Source organism: Stenella coeruleoalba (genome assembly GCF_951394435.1).
Source record: "Stenella coeruleoalba genome assembly, chromosome: 5".
NCBI classification, from domain to species: Eukaryota; Metazoa; Chordata; class Mammalia; order Artiodactyla; family Delphinidae; genus Stenella; species Stenella coeruleoalba.
In genome coordinates, this window is record NC_137150.1 from 22,971,224 (window position 1) to 22,984,963 (window position 13,740).

At 35.9% G+C, this 13,740-nt stretch overlaps 1 protein-coding gene across 4 annotated transcripts in view; it reads right to left on the bottom strand.

Annotated features, from left to right (window-relative positions):
* The window catches only part of LOC307187293 (beta-adducin-like), a 396,022-nt gene extending 383,729 nt beyond the window's left edge, over positions 1-12,293 (bottom strand). For all 4 annotated transcript variants that reach the window (XR_013828570.1, XR_013828571.1, XR_013828572.1 and 1 more), the window contains exon 1: positions 12,167-12,293. The gene's annotated coding sequence lies outside the window, so the exon portion shown is untranslated. The remainder of the gene's footprint in view (positions 1-12,166) is intronic.
* Positions 12,294-13,740: the final 1,447 nt, after the last annotated feature.

The following is a 13,740-nucleotide window of genomic DNA, read 5'->3' on the forward strand; positions in this document are numbered from 1 at the left end:
TTCAACACAGTATTGAAAGTCCTAGCCACAGCAATCAAAATAGAAGTAAAAGAATACAAATTAGAAAGGAAGAAAAACCATCATTGCTTGCAGATGACATACTATACAGTGAAAATCCTAAAAATGCCACTAAAAAGCCATTAGACCTCGTCAATGAATTCAGTAAAGTTCCAAGATACAAAATTAATATGCAGAAATCTGTTGTGTTTCTATACACTAACAACAAACTATAAGAAAGAAAAGTTAAGACAATAATTCCATTTATAATTGCATTAAAAAGAATAAAATACCTAGGAATAAATCTAACCAAGGAGCTAAAAGACCTGTACTTGGAATACTATAAAACACTGATGAAAGAAATTGAAGACGATACAAACAAATGGAAAGATATATCATGCTCATGGATTGGAAAAATTAATATTGTTAAAATGCCATACTTCCCAAGGTAATCTACACATTCAATTCAATCCTTATCAAAATACTAATGGCTAGAACAAAGAATTCTAAAATTTGTATGAAAACACAAAAGACCCTGGATAGCCAGAACAATCTTGAGAAAGAAGAACGAAGTGAGAAGCAACACACTTTCTGATTTCAAAGCATACTAACAAGGCTACAGTAATCAAAACAGTATGGTAGGGCTTCCCTGGTGGCACAGTGGTTAAGAATCCACCTGCCAATGCAGGGGACACAGGTTTGAGCCCTGTTCCGGGAAGATCCCACATGCCATGAAGCAACTAAACCCATGCCCCACAACTACTGAGCCTGCACTCTAGAGCCCATGAGCCACAACTACTGAAGCTTGCGCACTAGAGCCCGTGCTCCACAACAAGAGAAGCCACCCCAGTGAGAAGCCCATGCAGCACAATGAAGAGGAGCTTCAGCTTGCCGCAATTAGAGAAAGCCTGCATACAGCAACGAAGACCCAACACAGCCATAAAGAAATAAATTAAATAAAAAAATAAATAAAAAGAAAACAAAACTTAAAAAAAAAAAAAACAGTATGGTACTGGTAGAAGAATAGACACATGGATCAGTGGAACACAACAGAGTGCCCAGAAATAAACCTAAGCTTATATGGCAATTAATGTGTAACAAAGAGTGAAGAATATACAATGAGGAAAAGACAGCCTCTTAAAAAATGGTTTGGGAAACCTGAACAGCTACATGCAAAAGAACCAAACTGGACTACTTTCTCACACCATATACAAAAATAAACTCAAAATTAATTAAAAACTTAAATGTAAAACCTGAAACCATAAAATTCCTAGATGAAAACTTAGTACACCTTTTGACATTGGTCTTAGCAATACTTTTTTTTAGATCTCTCTCCTCAGGCAAGGGAAACAAAAGCAAAAATAAACAAATGGGACTATGTCAAACTAAAAAGCTTTTGCGCAGTGAAGGAAACCATGAACAAAATGAAAAGGCAGCCTACGGAATGGGAGAAAATATTTGCAACCAATATATCTGATAAGAAGTTAATATCCAAAACATACAGAGAATTCATACTACTCAATATCAAAAAAACAACCAGATTAATAAATGGGCAGAGGACCTGAATAGAAATTTTTCCAAAGAAGACATACAGATGACCAATAGACACATGAATAGATTACTCAAAATCACTAATCATCAGGAAAATGCAAATCAAAATGACAATGAGACAAATGAGATATCGCCTCACATCTGTCAGAATGGCTGTTATCAAAAAGACAATGAATTGCAAGTGTTGGTGAGGATATGGAAAAAAGGGAACCCTCATGCACTGTTGGTGGGAATGTAAATTGATACAGTCACTATGGAAAACATATGGAGGTTTCCCAAAACATAAAAATAGAATTATCATACAATGCAATTCCACTTCTAGGTATTTTTCTGCATAAAACAAAAACACTAATTTGAAAATATATCTGCATTCCTATATTCATTGCAGCATTGTTTACAATAGCCAAGATATGGTAGCAATGTAAGTGCCCATTGACAGTTGAATGGATAAAGATGATGTGGTATATATACACACGAGGGAATATTAGCCATAAAAAAGAATGAAATCTTGCCATTTGTGACAACATGGATGGACATAGATATTATGCTAAATGAAATAAGTCAGAAAGACAAATCCCATGTGATTTCACTTATATTTGGAATCTAAAAAGCAAATGAATAAACATCATGAAACAGAAATAGACTCATAGATACAAAAAACATGTAGTTGTTTGCCAGAGAGCAGAGTGTGGAAGATTGAGTGAAATAGGTGAGGGCGATTAAGAAGTACAAACTTCCAGTTTTAAAATAAACGAGCCACAGGGATGACATGTACAGCATAAAGAATATAGTCAATAATATTGTGTTAACTTTGGTGACAGATGGTAACTAGACTTACTGTGGTGATCATTTCGTAATGTACAGAAACATCAAATCACTATGCTGTGCTCCTGGAATTAACATAGTGTTGTAGATTAATTATGCTTTAATTTAAAAAAAGAAAGAAAAAGAAGAAATTAAGCTTGGACAAAATATATAAATACAGATAATTTCAATGCTTTAAAGATTTTATTCAACTGTTCTTTGATTCCTCTTATGATTGGAAATGTAGAATTAAAAAATGGGTAATTGACTTTTTAAAAATTATGAATAATTTCATTTAGGTTTTCTGGAAGAGGAAAACTAAAACCATATACAGAAAAATAATTACAGTGTTACATGATATACTTCATATAATGTATATATTTTCATGTTTCTTGCTCTTGTACATAAATGTTTGTACATGCCAGCATATGCACCTTGGTAATTTTAGTACAACTGTCCTTCATACAAAAGATTATCCAGTAAATATACATGATGTTGAAATCTACTCCTAGCAATTAGTGTTGTTTTGTGTATTATTAATCTCGGAATTACACCAGCTTCAGTATTCTCTGACAATGATAATGTTTTGTTTTGGTATTTAATATGTGTCTATTATCCACTTCTATAGTTTAATACATTGTGTTTTGAAATTGAAGGGATTTTTTTTCCTCTTTCACCTTTTTTATTTTCAGATAAAAACTGTAAAGGATACATTTATAGATACTCAAACCAGTCAGTTCAGAAAGATTTCCTGGAAAAATTTTGATGTGATCATAATTGATGTTGTGTGAACTCCATGGAAAGAAACTTCCATTCTTTCTAAAGTGATCTAACAATACATGTGATAGTGCACTCTAAGCTAGCACTGTGCTTCTGTGTATTAGCAGTTGTCCAACTTTATCTTCTAGAGATATTTTCATTGTGTATTCTTTACTTGTTTGGCATTTTTTTTAAGTTCCTGATTTCTCCAAATGTGGAAAGAAGATTATAAGACTATGTTGACAGAAATAATGTTAAAAGACCAGAGGAATATGTCTCTATGAATAGTAATGTGACACATTGCTCTTCATCCTGTGTGACAGACAAGCATAAATCCAACATGACTTATCACAAATATCTTCCTGTTCTTGCATAGATTTGAGCCTTATTAGAAAACACAGGTTCTGATAGCAAATCTGATAGTTATCTCTCTGGAAATACAGTGACTCTCAATGAGCTTTTTCTCACAGCAATTGTTTATTCAAATTACTAATGATGAAACTTAAATGTTAAGGGTGACAGTAAATAAATTACCACAAACTTGTGTTTTAAAGCCACAAGTTATTATCCTACATTTCTGTATGTATAAGTCTGACACAGCTCTCACTGGCTAAAATCAAGGTGCTATCAGGACTGGAGATTTTAAGAGAGCATCCGTTTCCTTGCTCCTTCAGATTGTTGACACATTCAGTTCCTTATAGTGTTGAGATCCTTGTTTTTAGAGGTCCCAGTTTTTAGAGGTCACCTGCATTACTTGGCTTATGCCTCCCTCCTTATATCTTCAAAGCCAGCAACTGTGGGTCAAGTTCTTCTCATGCTTCAAATCACTCCTTTTAACTCATCTCTCTGTCTCACTCCTTTGCCCCTCTCTTTTGCTTTTAAGAGCCCATGTAACTAGATTGGGCCCACCAAGATAGTCCAGGATAAACACCCCATCTCAAGGTTTGAAACCTTAATCACATCTGTCAAGTCCCTGCTGCCATGTAAAGTAACATATTCCCAGGTTCCAGGCATTAAGATATGAACATCTTTGGGGGACCATAATTCTGCCTACAACAGTAATAATAATAGTAAACAGTAATACTGTACACAAACACTTTTTAAGTGTTTTACATATATGAACTGATTTAAATCTTACAGCAACTCTATGAAGAAGATATTAGTAACTCCATCTTAGGCATGAGGAAAATGAAGCAGAGAGATAATGTAATTGCCAAAAGTCACTCAGCTTGAAAGTTAAATAATCTTCCTGGAGTCATACAGTCGTAAATCTAGAATTCAAATCTATGAGTACACAGATAGTCAGATGAGGGTTTTTTTGTTTGTTTTTTCCCTGCTCTGTCTTATAGGGAGTCAAGTCATAGCTCTGAACAGAAACAATTAAGGTAAAAAGTTTAAAGTACTTCTCTAATAATTCATCCTAGGATCTTGTCTGAAATCAATATGGGACTTATTAGCTGAGAATATGTAAACATATTCTGTCCCCACTTAAAAAAGAAAAAGGATTAGGTGTTTTTCCACATCAAGTTTTCAGGCACATTCACCCTCTCCATTATTTCCTAAAAACGATCATGCTGTCTCTGTTTGAAACTCCTTCAAAATCAAGATATTTAATCATGTAGGATCCTGAGTGTGGAGACTTGAATATATTTCAACAATTAGATGCCCTCTTGAAGTTGTAGAATCTTCCTAATAAAATGATCATTCTTTTTCAAGAGGCTATAACCACAAAAACAAGACTGGTGAAACAAACAACATTTGCTGGAATTTTGCAGTCAGAGTGTGTGCCTGCGCATTTGTGGATGCATGTACATGTATGTTAGTCCAGTAGAGAATTATAGCTGGCCATCTTTCAGGGAAAAACTTAAGTAGCATAGTCATTATTAAAACACATTAGGAGTATTTTCTTCTATTTCACTAAACAAAAAAAAAAAGCCTTTTAAAATAAATCCTGAAATATAGAACTCATTAAATATAAGGACATTAACCTTGAAATATAGAAATTGTTCTCTATGTGTCCTGTATGTGTTTGTAAATATTATAACCACACCACACATATTTAAATAACAGATGGTTAAAACACAATCGTTAAAACTCAATAGTTTTAAGTTTAGTGGTGACATATTGCACCTTTAGCTTCTGTCACTACAGTAAGAAAAACATACCCAAACGTATTTCAACTGTTTAACTGCAAATTGCAATAAAAACTCCATTACATAGAACACACTATACCCTTATGAAGATCAATGAAGTCAATACGACTTTTTTAAATAATCTTGTTAAAAAAAATTAATTAAATTAAATTAAATTAAAAAATAATAATCTTGGGCTTCCCTGGTGGCGCAGTGGTTGAGAGTCCACCTGCCGATGCAGGGGACACGGGTTCGTGCCCAGGTCCGGGAAGATCCCACATGCCATGGAGCGGCTAGGCTCGTGAGCCATGGCCGCTGAGCCTGCGCGTCCGGAGCCTGTGCTCCGCAACGGGAGAAGCCACAACAGTGAGAGGCCCACGTACAGCAAAAAATAATAATAATCATCTTGTTTGTAAATACACTTACATTACAGTATATGAATCCTGTATTCTCAGTTGCATGTAACTAGATTTTATGTAACTAGCTATTATGTTACCAACAGAATAGTTTACAGATGAATATGTTTGCAGCCATGAAATAGTTCATTATTTTCTTAGCTAAAATAATGACTGTTTCTTGATCCCCTTCTTTCATTTATTCTGGAAACATATTGGTAGCAACAAGCATCATTCTTGAGCAAGTAAAGAACAAAGAGAATAGCAAAGAGATTGGATTAAAGGAGGAACAGAGCAAAAAAGGAAAGTGAATCACAAATATTTTGTTTTAAGAATGGCAGACTGTACATCCTGTTGGCAAATGTTGTGTCCATTTCTTTTAAACATAGTATCTTCTATTCTGTTTCTCAAAAGGGAACAAAACCATATATTATCAACTATGTTCTATTCATAAGTAACTCTCTTTCCAGGACTTAGACAAATAATTTAAAGGTTAGGATGATGTATCTGCAAGAAATTATTCATTGTTTTAAAATTATTTCATCATGAATTGCTGAGGTCTGTAAACATCAGAATCATGTTTGCATAAATAACAACTTTTTGTTTCTATTACACTTACTAAGACTACTCCAGACATCTCTACTTTATACCACTATTTCAAAAGCCTGCTTGCTTTTAGTAAGAATTTAATTTTTTTTTAATTTGGTCATGATTTGCCTAAAATAAACAGAAAATTCTTTGTAATTCTGTATACAAAAAGAAAAATGGAGGTTATTAGTCTTTCTGCCTGTACACCATGGTAGTTAATTGGCCAGAATTCCTAACTAACAGAAAAATATAAACCTCTTGATATTTTCTTTTTCCTTTTTTTTTTCCCTTTTCTTAAAAAAATCTCACATGTTACTAGTATGAGCCTCCCTGAATTGAAAGGTCAAGTTATTAGCAAAAGCTGATCTCTGTAATGTTACTTTGTCTCCGAAGAAAACTGAAATGACTCCTGGTGATACTCTGAGAGGGATATGCTCATCCCAGAGAGTTAAGAAACTGAAATTAAAAGGTCAGAACGTCTTTGGGGATGCTGAAAAAGCAATGTGGTAGAAGGGGTAATCTTCCCATGCTCAGGCCTGTCTATAAATGCAGTTCTCTAAAGGCAAGGCTAATTCATCAGAATTAAAATCAAAAAGAACCTTTTAAAAAATGCTTCATGTCCTGGGTACTAGTTATAAGAATACTTGTTTGGGATTCAAGATGAAAGGGCTAATCCCAATTCTGTCACTGAATTGATGTATGACCATGGACAATTTGCTGTATTTCTAGGCCTCAATTTCTTTATAAAGTGAAGGTTTGGGATCATTGAGTGAGTAAATAGAGACATTTCTACCTTCTATCCTCAGTGTTTAAAATGTAGAATTCTGAATAAGCATTTTCAGAACTCTAATGGAAAACTGATGAATTCATAAAACTGCTAACAAAAGATCAAGATGAAAAAAAATTAATTACATGGGACTGAGTGAACTGATGAGGATGATTATAATTTTTGTGACTTTCTGTTTGAATAAAATTTTTAAAAAAAATCTCCCCCCCCCCCCAAAAAAATATAGAATTTAGGTGGATTACTCACCCAGGGTGTAATTTGTTTAGAAACCTTAAAGTACCTAGCTGATCTCTAAAATCCTTTCTGGTTTTCACATTATGGTGTTAAGCCACATAAATGTCTCCGCATTTAACATCCTCTATGATTATTTTAATTTTTCATAATTGTGAGTCAGATACCTCCTATGTATTAGAGAATTATGCAGCAGAATTGTTAGAAATACAAAGCCATATAAGACATATAACCACCCTTAAGAAGTATAAAGTCTGGCAATTGGAGGAAGACATGTAAATAGGTAAGTGCGATAAAGAATTGCAGGTGTGCTGAGAGAGCTATTAAGTTAGAATTAGGGAACTATGGAAGAAACCCAGTTTTACCTGGGGCATTTTGAGGTGATTAGTCCAGAAAGACATTATATAAAAAGTGATATTTGATATTTTTGGAAAGATGACAAGAGGTGGGTCAGATGCTTAAAAGAAAGGCACACCCAGACAAAAATAATACAATAGCTAAAGCATAATGACTCCAAGAAACAGCTAGCCATGTTTAGAGTCACTATTAACAACTCAATAGGGTTGGGGTGTAGAATTTCAGTATAGATACCGCAAGAGAAAATGTCAGAGAGGTAGGCAGAAGTTAAATTTTGTGGACTAGAATTCTTTCTTAAACAGTTTGAGTTACATCCTGAAGACAAAGGGATTTGGAGGAAGCAACAACATGAATAAAGCACCAGATTTGTATTAGAGAAAGCTGTTTAAGAAGTAGAACATTAAGAAGGTATTGCTGATTTCATGTACGGATTTACTGCAAAGTATAATTTTCCAAAGGCAACACTGTGAAACTCATGAAAGCAGAAAATGAATATAAGCAAATATTTTGTTCAATAAGTATTGTTAATTAGTGAGGAAAACATTAACATTCGAGAAACTAGTTATTTACAAGCAACTTAAACAATGAATGTTAGGTTAAAATTTTTGGATTAATTTTTGGTTAATGCTCAAAAAGGCAATCAACTACAACCTTTGAGCTTTTTGTTCCATCAAATGGAACTCATTTGCATTTCTACTGGGCAAAAATCAACAAGCTAACAATTAACTTTACTAAATCTGAGAACTTTAATCAACAGCATACAGTGAATTGAAAAGTATATTTCCCTAAACTTTGTGTGAGTCCATGTTCCTATATGAAAATACATTCTATCCACCTTCTTGCCCTATTTCCAACTTTTGGATAATTTTTTCTTATTTAGGGAAACTATATTATCAGTATTTTAGTATGTATTATCCCTTCCACTAAGCTTGTGTACCATGTAATTAAACAATTTAAAATATGCATACATAAATGCTACTATACCCTATCATATTGTATAACTCATTTTGAAATTTCAAGCTAAATATACCACTTGAGATAATTTCTCTAAGAAAATTTATGAACAGCATTAAGTGGTGGACTCTCTTTAACATTTTTGAAACCTGTTTTAGGTATATCTGTTTTGCCCAGCACAGTCATCTATTGTACTTTTTAAAAGGTAACTCTTTGTTCTTCCATCATATAATCAATTAGCTCACTGTGCAAGTTTTCCTCCGGATAAATTGCAATCAATCCTGGGCTTCTGAGGCCAATGTTCAAAAAGAGAAGCAGGTGGGACTTAGGCATGGCTATTCCATCACTGACATTGTTCTGCTCATCAGTAACTCTTAGATTATATACTGAAGGAAACAAAGAGGATTTGTGACTTTTATTGGGTTTCCCTTGAATGTGGACTCTGCGGTCAGGAATCCAGTATGTGCCATGTTGAATAAACATGCTAGTATCCCTGCCTGTGGATGCTCATCCTGAATGTTTCAAAAAAACCCAATTCTGTGAAATCAGCATCTTAACAATGTCTTACAGGATAACAATATTTTTTACAGGAAAAACTAAACACTTGATACCCTTCATTCACTCCCACATTCCTCAGTAGGGAATATGAGGATAAGTAACAATTTGCTTTATATACTGATATGGTTTTATTACTACAAGTTTACTAGGTGCCCTTGGTGCAAAATATGAAAAGTCCATTAAATACCATACGAAGAAAGTGCAGAGATCAACTAGTCTGAACCCTATGTGATTGTATTTTGGGCAAATGTCTTTCAATAGTTAACTGCTTTATATCTAAAGACCTTGTGCAACAAGTCAATAAACTCGTCTTCCTAGTTGTTTATTTTATAACTAATCTGTCTTGGAGAATGGACTTGTGTTACATAGTTGAAAGTTAATTTCATTCACTCATGCAACAAATATTTATCGAATTTTTCTAAGTTCCAGGAAACTGACAATCAAAAGCCCATGCTTTCAACCATCTTACATGGAAGTGGGAAAAGTCAGATGATAAGTAAATACATACATGCATAAATAAAAAAGAAAATTTCCTGTAGTGGCAAGTTCTGTGCAGAGAAATAAAAGAGATTTGTATAAGTGATTAAGCAGCTCTCTAGGTTAAGAGCTCAGGCTAAGATTTCTCTAAGGAAGAAACAGTTAACATGAAGTTGAGTGACAAAAGAAAGCTCGCCATGAGATGATAAAGAGGAAAAGCACACAAGTCCAAGGGAAGAGAAAAGGCAGAGAGGAGAATGGATGTGCCTGTTTTTAAAAACTAGAATACCAGTCTGCATGGAACACAGGGGCAAAGGAAAGAGGAGCCTGAGATGCTATGGGTCATAAATGCTACAGGGAGATTTTGGTTAATAGCTAAAATGAGCACTCTATGTCATGCCATTTGAGAACTTAATTTGCCCATTTCTGTTATATTAAGTTCCAAATTTATTCATGAAAAAAATCATGAAGCTGCTTATGACAGTATATTTCTGCAGAGAAGTTGGTCTACCTTTTATCTAAGCAAGTATTATCCAATGACTCCATTTTGGTGAAAGAGACAATAGTATTGCTAGTTCCTGTTGCAAGAGTCATTGAGAGAAATAGTCCTTATAAGAGCTTGCTTGAAGGATGTGGTTTCTATCATTCTATACAAAAAAATGTGATTGGACCCAACCTTTTTTTTCAGAGCTGAGCACCTGATCTTCATCCTACACCTTACCATTTTTCTTCCTATTATCAATTTGTATATGTTTCAATTTCATTGATCCAAAATTGAAGGTCATTATAAAAATACCTCTGGTGGATAACCTGTTGAGAAGTGCTTTACTGTCTTGTTCTTGACAGTGTCAGACAGACAAGTTAGTGGAGGGAGGACCAAGCTGAGGAAAAACTCCATCCCAGGTCTTGCTATGTGAACCATTTGCCCCACAAAAGAAATAAGAAGTTAATATCCAGAGATGGAGAAAGAATAGAATTGACCCTTTGAGGGAACAGTTCTAACTCAGTAAGATGGCTCTCCTGAGACTGAGAGGGAAAAGGAGGGTGGGGCTATGGATTATTCAGTGTTCTGGGCTGCAAGAAACAAACACAACTCTAGTTAATTGAAGCAAGGGGAAACTTTTGAAACAACTGTGAGGGCTCACAGCATTTATAAGAAGTTTGCAGAGCAGGCTTGAGATCAATAGGAAACAAGAAAGATCCAGAAAAACAAGAGGCAAAAAGAAGGGAGCAACAGCGATTGTGCCATAACAGAAACTACGTGTCGGGAGGCAACTGCTGGTCCTCCCGATGCGGCTGGATCTCCTCAGCTGCAATGAGAATGCTTCATGCTTTTGTGTGTGATTCCTGTTATGTGAAGATCACATGCACTGTGTTGTGCTCAGATGCAAATAATACCAACTGATTTACAAAGGTAGGTAGTAGAAGTCACGTAAGCTCCAAAGTGAAAAGAACATCAATAAATATGAATCTATTTGCTGCGATTTCATGGGCCACCAAAAAAACACTCTTATCCAAAAATACCTATAAGGTAAAATACCTTTACCTACTGTCACCGGTAAAGCCCATTAACAATTCCTGGGAAATAAAAATAGAATCTGGATAATAAAGTCTAACTATTTTTCTCCTTTGTGCTTAGTTTAGTTTCACTTGCTCCCGGGATACCACATACAGAGGCCTTGCACCCGACACTGCAGACCAGAGTTCCTAGTGTGAAACTGCCTGACCCTTCAGCTGGGCCTGCCCTGTGCCGAAATGTTGCACCCGGCACCTGGATCTGGAGTGCTGGAAGCAGCACAGGTGCACCCAACCCGCAAGAACCCTGCTCCCCACGCCGCTGACAAGAACCCTATGAAGCAGCACCCACCCATGGCCTTTTGGGGGGAGCGTGTACTCTGGTGACAGTGGCCAATGGGTCTGGCCTTGACTTCAAGCTATTACAAAAGTCCGTTGAGTCACTGGCCAACATGGTCCTGGGTAAGGGAATTGCCCTAGATTATCTGTCAACTGACCAGGGTGGGGCCTGTGCACTGGCCAATACGTCGTGCTGTTTTTATGTTGATGCAAGTAGCCCAACTGAAGAAAGTGTAGACAGACTACTCGAAAAAGCCGCCTGACTGGCAGAAACCAGTCGGCCTCATTTGGCCAAACAAACGTGGACTGAGCCGAGCAAAACAGGCCCTTCCTAGCGTCACTCAGTTTGCACCTTTCCTGGGCCCCTTAAGGACCATTATTCTCTTGCTAATACTTGAACCATGCATCCTAAATTGTCTCCAGCAGGTTAGAATCTATAAAACTCCAAGTGGTGGTCGCTCAGGGACAGGACCATTTAGGGCCAAGCCCTGGTGACGATCAAACATACTTAAAGGCAGCTGCAGAGAAGTTTTCTGCTCCTCTTCCCAAGGTCTGGCGCCCAAACTCAGCAGGGAGCAGTCCCAGAAGACGGACTGTCACCCCTCAGCACCCCTCAAGAATGACGAGCGGGACAAAAGACAGGAGGGATGTGTCACCGGCAAAGCCCATTAACAATTCCTGGAGAATAAAATTAGAATCTGGGTAATGAAATAAAGTCTAACCTTTTTATTTCTTTTCCTTTGTGCTTCGTCTAGTTTCGCTTGCTCACAGGGGGCTGCATGCAGAGGCCTCGCACGCAGCGCTTCAGATCGTGAAAAGGCAGCACCGGCACTTCAAGATGGCGGCGGCGAGCTGCCTGCGGAGACTCTGCGCGGGATCTTAGATCCCGCGGGATCTTAGATACCGCGAGCTCTGATATCGGGAGCGTGAGCAGCACAACCCCGCCCCGCACTCCAGAACCCCGCCTCCTCCCCTCTGAGGAGATCCCTGTGAAGCAGTCCCGCCTACCGACTTCCAGAGAGAGCGTTCAGAGTATAGAGCTGGAGCTTGTATCTCTCCATTCTTTGACGAAAGAATGAAGCTTTCCTTTGCTTTTTTTTTGTTTTAAATCTTCATTGGAGTATAGTTGATTTACAATGTTGTGTTAATTTCAGGTATATAGCAAAGTGAATCTGTTTCGTTTGCTTCTGAACTGAGCTAGGTCTCATTCCACCGATGTGGGCAACACTGCGCAGAAAAAATCTTATTGGGGACCATCGACTCGGGAGGGTAGGTAACACTACCTAATATGAGATATTAGATGCATAGTAATTGGCATAGTCCTAGGTAATAATAATCATACATTCTATATTACCGATTATTATTATTGATCATTTTATAAAATTACTGGATATTCATTTTAGACAAACTTCTTTTTGTTTTATCAGAGTGATGCAAAGATATGTAAGTAATCCAATGGTACAAAAATCTATAATTAAAAACTATAGTCTGAGGCCTTTCTTTTTTTACATTTTTGTATAAAGAAATAAAACTAATACAGTCTCACACTCATTGTAAAGAATGTAAGCAATTCAGAATCCTAGCACTTAAAATGACATCGTTCTGATCATCTTTTTCTTCATGCCTACAGAGAGAAGACAAGATATAGTTTTATACTTTTTTAGAATTAAAAAAATTAGATATTTTTACATAATAAGGATGAAGAGAAACTGAAGCAACTGCCAATATTTAAATACATATTTCTTCACCAAAAGATGTATTTCTTAAAAGAGCCTTATAAAATTGAGAAAATTGATTTTGTATTAAGGGGTCATTAGTTTTTAACTGTAAATTTCAATTATAGAAAGTTGTGTTGACTTCCCTATATGAAAAACTGGACAATGGCCTACTATTTTTTTCAGTTATACTAGAGTTTTGTAGAATCTAAGTTGATAGTATTTGTATATATTGTGCAATAATCGAAATTTCTTCAACATTCTACAATATTCAGTGGTCTACATAAATCTTTTTAACACAGTATTTCTTTTCTTTCTTGTTTATTGTTTTAATTTTTAAATGGTTCCTAGTATTTTTGGATTTTTCTCTAACCAGGTAATTTCTACTAGTAGTGAGAAGAATGTTTTCTTTATAATCAAACTGTAACTTACCAGCTATGGTAATTGGATCACTCATTGTTTAGTAGCTATTATTATAATGCATCAGGCATTGAATGTTGCTGGGAAGTGTACCAGGTCAATGTGTTTTGACTTTTTCTCTTGAAAGATTTCCTTTCTCTCCATGGATGCCCAAAATATTC